Here is a 7,234-nt window from a genome sequence, read left to right as displayed (position 1 = left end):
AAGGTGGATTTTGTCAAATGTTTTATCTGTGTCTATTATGATCATACAGTTTTTCTGTTTTCATCTGTTAATTACATTCATCTTTGAGAATGAGTGTGTCAGTTTCCAACAACAACAACAAAGATACCATACTCTGCCTCATGAACCCTAATTATCCTTGCCTCCCCAGACTCTCGGCTTCCTCTCCTCTAATTACAGTTTAATGAGCTCAGCTTTGGTTTCTCTCCCTGTGCCATGATCTAAATACTCTCTCTAGACAGTAATCTAGGGCTCACCTTATTTTTTTCCCTGTTTCTCAGGTATTAACCATCCTTCCTTCAATGATAACCAATGTCTTGGAAATTAATATTTTGTATGCTTTGCCCAGGTTTTTAAAGTTGTTTTAGGCAGAAGGGCAAATAAATTTCCTATTATTCCATCTTGGTTGCAGGCAGAACTCTGTGGGTACTGAATTTTGTCAAATGATTTGCAGCATCTATTTGAGAAGAATCTAAGATTTCCTCCCTAGTGTCTATCAATGTTGTGAACTACATTGCTTGATTTTCAAATAGGAAATCAAACTTTCAATATAGGAATGAAAATAAACCATGAGTTAGTATCTTTTTTGTATATTGCTAGGTTCTATTTGCTAATGTTTTGTTATGGATTTTTGTTCATGAGGTATATTGATCTATAGTTTCCTTGTCTTTTATTTTTCTGATCTTCATATCAGGGAAATTCTGGCCTTATAAAATGTGCCATGAAATGTTCCCTCTTCCTCTATTTTCTAAATGACTTTGTGTACAGTAGATATTATTTCTTAAATATTTGGTAGAATCTACCAATCAAGGCATTTGGGATTGGTGTTTCCTCTGTACAGAGGTTTTTCATTATAAATTCAATTTTAAAAAATTGATGTAAAGGTATTTAGATTTTCTACATCTTCTGTAGTCAGTTTTCATCTACTGAATCTTAAACTTAAGTTACAGTATTTTTATATTTCTAGAAATTCTATTTCATTACAATTCAAATCTGCTGGTTTATTTTTATACTTTCTTGTTCTCTAGAGATATTTTAACTTTATCTCATACTTTTTTAAACATAGAAGACATACTTTATAAACAGTTTAAAGAAATAATTTGTAACTTATAAGACCAACATCTGAAGACTTTTGGGGATACTACTGGTTTTTTTTTTTTCCTTGCTGGAGCTCATTCATGGTGCCTTGATATATTTTGTGTGTAGTAATTTTTTTTCAAAGATTTCTTATTTATTTATTTGAGAGAGAGAGAGAGAAAGCATGAGGTGGGGAGGGAGGGTCAGAGGGAGAAGCAGGCTCCCCACTGAGCAGGGAGCCTGATGTGGGACTAGATCCTGGGACGCCAAGATCATGACCTGAGCCACAGGCAGTCGCTTAACCAACTGAGCCACCAAGGCATCCTGTGCATAGTAATTTTGACAGTAGGTTACTAAGTATTCTTGGAAAATTGTTTTGGGACATTCTTTTTATTTTTTTATTGAGGTGAAAATCACATAAGAATAATCATCTTGAAGTGAAGAATTTAGTGATATTTACTACATTCACAATGTTATACAATCACCATATCAATCTAGTTCATAAATATTTTTGTCAGCCCAAAATTAAGACTCATGCCCACAAAGCAGTTGATCCCCTGGCAAACATTAACCTGACTTTTAATCCATTAACCTGATGGATTTATCTATCCTGGACATTTTACACTAATAGAATCACACAATATGTGGTCTTTTGTGTCTGGGTTCTTTCACTTAACATGTTTTCAAGCTTCATCCACGTTATAACATGTATCACAATTTCATTAGTTTTTATGGCTGAGTAATACTCCCTTGGGGGGATGTACCATAATTGGCTCACCCACTCATTTATTAATGGGTATTTGGATCATTTCTACTTTTTGACTATTGTAAATACTGCTGCTATGAACATTCAGTTGCAAGTAGTTGTTTGAATACCAGTGTTTAATTATCTTGGGTATATTAAAAAAAAAGTGAAACTCCTGGATTGTCTGGCAATTATATGTTTAACTACTGAGTCACTTTCAATAGTTTATATTTTTCTAGAAGTCTATTTCTTCTAATCTTTTAACAGTATTAGTATGAAGTGCTTTATAATATTCTTATTAATCTCTGCTATATCACTACTTAAATCCTTTATTTTATTCCTAATATTGCTTATTCAACTGGTTTTCACAAAAATAACATTTTACTTTTGTAGTCATGTTTCATTTATTGTCATAATATTAAAATTAAATTATGGAATTACAATAGCAAGTTCAATTGGCATAAACAGGTTTGGGGAAAAAAATACAACCCTATCTTGTCTCTTTTACCTCTCCATTGGTGGCAGGAAGACTATTATAACTTAATAGAGAGGAGTTTATTAGCTGCAAGAATTTAGTAAGCCCTGGGCATCAGTCAATATGTTTTACTGGAATGTAGAGATACAATTTTTAGTGTATATCAAATTCTCTCTATGCAGGATGAAAAGATGTATGTTTCAATTTGCTGAAAAGCATTTTAAAAATTTGAGTATAGTTGACAGTGTTACATTAGTTTCAGGTGTACGATACAGTGATTTAACAAATTTATACATTATGCTATGCTCACCACAAATATAGCTAACAAATATGCTTTTCAATCCCTATAATCAGGTATGTAGTGTTTTTCATGTTCCCTGGTAATACAAAATTTTGGGTAGTTTTTGTTTTTGTTTTTTTGTTTTTTCAGAAAATGAGAAACTGCTAAGTTTGAGGGCTTCTCTTATATATTAATGAGCTTACAAGTTCTTAAAATTCTATTTTTTATACCCATGTGCAAATGCTTGACCTATGTAATGAAGACTTTTAAAATTAAAAATAATTCAAGCAACCTACATAAAATAACCTTGCAAAAATTATATTTTGATGCCCATGCTATTAAAATTTTTTTATTTGTGTATTTTTAAATTCCAGTATAATTAACATATGTTATATTAGTTTCATGTGTACAATATAGTGATTCAACAATTCTATACATTACTCAGGGGTCATCACAATAAGTGTACTCTTAATCCCCTTCACCTATTTCTCTCATCCTCTTATCCACCTCCCCTCTGGCAACCATTAGTTTGTTTCATGTATAAAAAATTCTGTTTTTTTGTTTCTCTTTTGTTCTTTGTTTTCTTAAAGTCCACATATGAGTGAAATCATCTGGTACTTCTCTTTCTCTTATTGACCTATTTCATTTAACATTATAACCTCTAGATCCATCTGTGTTATTGTAAATGGCAAGATTTTGTATTTTATGGCTGAGTAATAATATGTGTGTGTGTGTGTGTGTGTGTGTGTGAGAGAGAGTGAGTGTGTGTGTGTGAGCTCTAGCCATCCTTCTACAGATGACCACCTATGTTCCATATCTTGGCTATAATAAATAATGCTGCAATAAACATAGGGGTGCATATATCTTTTTGAATTAGTGTTTTTGTTTTCTTCAGCAAGGAAAACCAAAGCAAAATTGGACTATTGGCACTACACCAAAATACAAATCTTTTGACAGTGAAGGAAACCATCAACAAAACAAAAAGACAACGCACTGAAAGGGAGAAGATATTTGCAAATGATATATCCAATAAAGTGTTAAAACCCAAAGTAAATAAAGAACTTATACAACTCAATGCCAAAAAAAATCCGATTAAAAATGTTTCATGACCAATTTGAAAAGAAGATCAAAATTTTGCTTGTGGTTTGGACCCAAGTGGGAACAAATAACAGTCATCCTGAAACTGAAGTTAACTAGATCATTCACTTTCTATAAACGTAATTCAAGAAAGCTGACTTGGTAAGCAGTAAGGAGAAATGCTGTGAAAACATCTTATATTAGCTCATCATTTTTAAAAGATTTTATTTGGGGCACCTGGGTGGCTCAGTGGGTTAAGTCTCTGCCTTCGGCTCAGGCCATGATCTCAGGGTCCTGGGACCGAGCCCCGCAGCAGGCTCTCTACTCAGCAGGGAGCCTGCTTCCCCCTCTCTCTCTGCCTACTTCTCTGCCTACTTGTAATCTCTGTCTGTCTGTCAAATAAATAAATAAAATCTTTTAAAAAAATAAAAGATTTTATTTATTTGGGAGAGAGAAAGAGAGCATGAGCGGGGGGGAGGGGCAGAGGGAGAAGGGGAGAGATGAGCATTCTTACTGCTGAGTGGGGAGCCCAATGCAGGGCTCCATCCCACCCTGAGATCATGACCTGAGCCAAGGTCAGACACTTAACCAACTGAGCCACCCAAGTGTCCCAACACATCATCATCATTATTATTATTTTTATTTTTTAAGATTATATCTATTGATTTGGCACAGAGAGAGAGAAAATGAGAAAGGGAATATAAGCAGGGGGAGTGGGAGAGGGAGAAGCAGTCTTCCTACTGAGCAGGGAGCCCAATGCAGGGCTCAATCCCAGGACCCTGGGATCATGACCTGAGCCAGAGACAGATGCTTAAAGACTGAGCCACCCAGGCGCCCCTCATCATCATCTTTAAAGAAATAAAAACCACACCAGAGGCTGGCCAATAACAGGTGCAGCATAATAGGAAATATGTATTTGGTCTCTTCCCTCTGCTTCTGAAACAGAGCTCCAAACTCTGGAAGGGGCCAAGATGCCCTTCAACAGATGAATGGATAAAGATGTGGTTCATATATAAAATGGGATATTACTCAGCCATCAGAAAAGATGAATATCCACCATTTGCATTGACATGGATGAAACTGGAGGAGATTATGCTAAGTGAAATAAGTCAAGCAGAGAAAGACAATTATCATATGGTTTCATGCACATGTGAAACATAAGGAATATCGTGGAGGACCATAGGGGAAGGGAAGAAAAACTGAATGGGAAGAAATCAGAGATGGAGACAAACCATGAGAGACTCTGGACTCTGGAGACCACACTGAGGGTTACAGAAGGGAACGGGGTGGTAACCAGGTGATGGGTATTAAGAAGGGCACATGTGGTGATAAGCACTGGGTGTTATATGTAACTAATGAATTGTTGACCACTACATCAAAAATTAATGATGTACTATATGCTGGCTAATTGAACATAAGAAAAAAAATACTTAAAAAAAAAGGAAAAAGAAACAGAGCTCCTAGAATTCTTATAATTTCCTGAGTGACAGGTGTGCTGGGAGCACTGTTAACTCTAATATTTGGTCTTTCACCATGGTTCCTGACACAGAATTCCCAATTCTTATAATTCCTGAATGATGGAGGTGATAGGAGCAACTTAACACAGAGCTCCTAAATTCCTTGGAATTTTAAGGGTAATGGGAGCACCTTTTATTCTAATGAGGAGACTCTTGGTGTACTCCTAGATAGCTTCAGAAGGAAGACTGATACCAGAAAGGCGAAGCCATGATTAGAAGCTTGAAAATTTTACTTCCATTACCATCCCATGTGGAGGGAAGAGGGTCTGGAGATTTCATTAATATCTGATCATGCTTACATGACGAAGCCTTTATGAAAATCCCTAAATTATGGAGCTTAGAGAGCATCTGGCTTGGTGAACGCATCCATGTGCCAGGAGTGTGGTACAGCCCAATTCCATGGAGACAGAAGCTCTAGCACTCAGGACCTTTCCAGAACTCATTGTGTGTACCTCTTCATTGGGCTGTTCACTGTATCCTTTATAATGTTTATAATAAACCAGTAAGTGTAAATAGATGTTCCTCTAAGTTTTGCAAGCTTTTTCAACAAATTATCAAATCTGAGGAGGTTCACATGGGGACCCCTAACTTTGTAGCCACGACAAAGAGATGTGTGGATACCCTAAGGAGCCACTATTTGCCAATGGCATCAAAAGTTAGGGCAATCTTGTGAAATTGAACATTTAAACATGTGAAGGCTGACACTAAATCTGAATAATTAATGTCAGAATTTAGTTAAATTATAAGACATCCAGTAAGAGTTCAGAGTTGGAAAATTGGTTGGTGCGAGGAAGAAAAGCTATATATTTGGTATTAGAAGTGTTGTGAGTAGAGGGTAGTAAGTAGTTTTAGTTTTTAAGTGAATAGTTTCCTTTAACATGAAAGGTAGCAAGTACTGTAGTTAATCAACAGATGAGCATTATTACACATTAGAGCTAATAACACTGTTCTTTGAGTTTAAAGATGACATAAGAGAAACACAGATATTATCATCTGGGCTCTCAAGATTTCTATATAATCCTTTCTCTGGTTGGCAAACTTTCCCATTCCTAACAACTGCTGTTTTAAGCTTGCACAAATTGCTCCCATCATAGCCAGACTCAACAGAATGTCTTGCTTCCTTTATCGGGGGTGGGGGGGTAAGTATCATTAAGTGTGAAATCTATCAAATTTCCTTCCTTAACACTCTAATACTTCTAATAATAGCAACCATATTTTCCTCCTCTCATATTTCAGAGGCCCATGTTTCCCCCACTCAAATTAAAGGCTGTCATGGCCAAAGCTAATGCATCCTTTCCAAGACTTACACATTTTCACATCCAATGCCAGCTCTTTCACATATATATTTTTTCATTATCACTCCTATGATTATGACAATGGCCACCTCTACACTGGAGTGCACTTCCTTCCATATTCACCAGAACTCCATTAATGGTCCCTTCTCTCTCCTGTGCCACCCTGTCTCCCATTGATTTCTTTAATAAAATGGATTGATTGGTTGCTGATTTCATTGAAAATCAATAATTGTGGCCACTATAAAAAATTGGAAAACAGACAAAAAAGAAAAAATATACTTTAAAGATATCCATAATCCTAACTCGCAGAGAGAGATATTCTTGATACTTTGATGTCTTTTTCCTCCCCATCTTCATACACACAAACATATCCATATTTGCTGTGGTAGTGAGCCTCAAAGATGATCCCCAATGATTCCCACCTCCTTGTATTCACACCCTTGTGTAGTTCTTTCCCACATTGTAACAGGGTTTGTCTGTCTGACAAATATCAGATGACAGAAATGATAGTATGGCATTTCTGAGATTAGGTTAAAGAAGACTGTGGGTTTTTTTTTCTTTGTCTCTGTCTCTATGCTCTTTTGGATCACTCACTCTAGGAGAAGTGAGCTGACATGCCGTGGAAACACTCCAGCAGCTATTGGTTTTCCTATACAGTAAGGAAAAGATGCCTCTGACCAATAGCAGTGGAGGAACCAAGAGATGACAACAACCATGTGAGTGAATTTGAAAGTGGATTCTACAAGCCAT

At 36.1% G+C, this 7,234-nt stretch overlaps 1 protein-coding gene across 3 annotated transcripts in view; it reads right to left on the bottom strand.

Moving 5' to 3' along the window:
* Positions 1 to 7,234, bottom strand: part of RTL4 (retrotransposon Gag like 4) — a 377,204-nt gene that overhangs the window by 348,224 nt on the left and 21,746 nt on the right. The gene's annotated exons all lie outside the window — the stretch shown is intronic.

This window comes from Mustela erminea, chromosome X (genome assembly GCF_009829155.1).
Source record: "Mustela erminea isolate mMusErm1 chromosome X, mMusErm1.Pri, whole genome shotgun sequence".
Taxonomy (NCBI): domain Eukaryota; kingdom Metazoa; phylum Chordata; class Mammalia; order Carnivora; family Mustelidae; genus Mustela; species Mustela erminea.
Note: the sequence above shows the minus strand (reverse complement) of the source record. Positions and strands in the feature narration are given on the sequence as shown.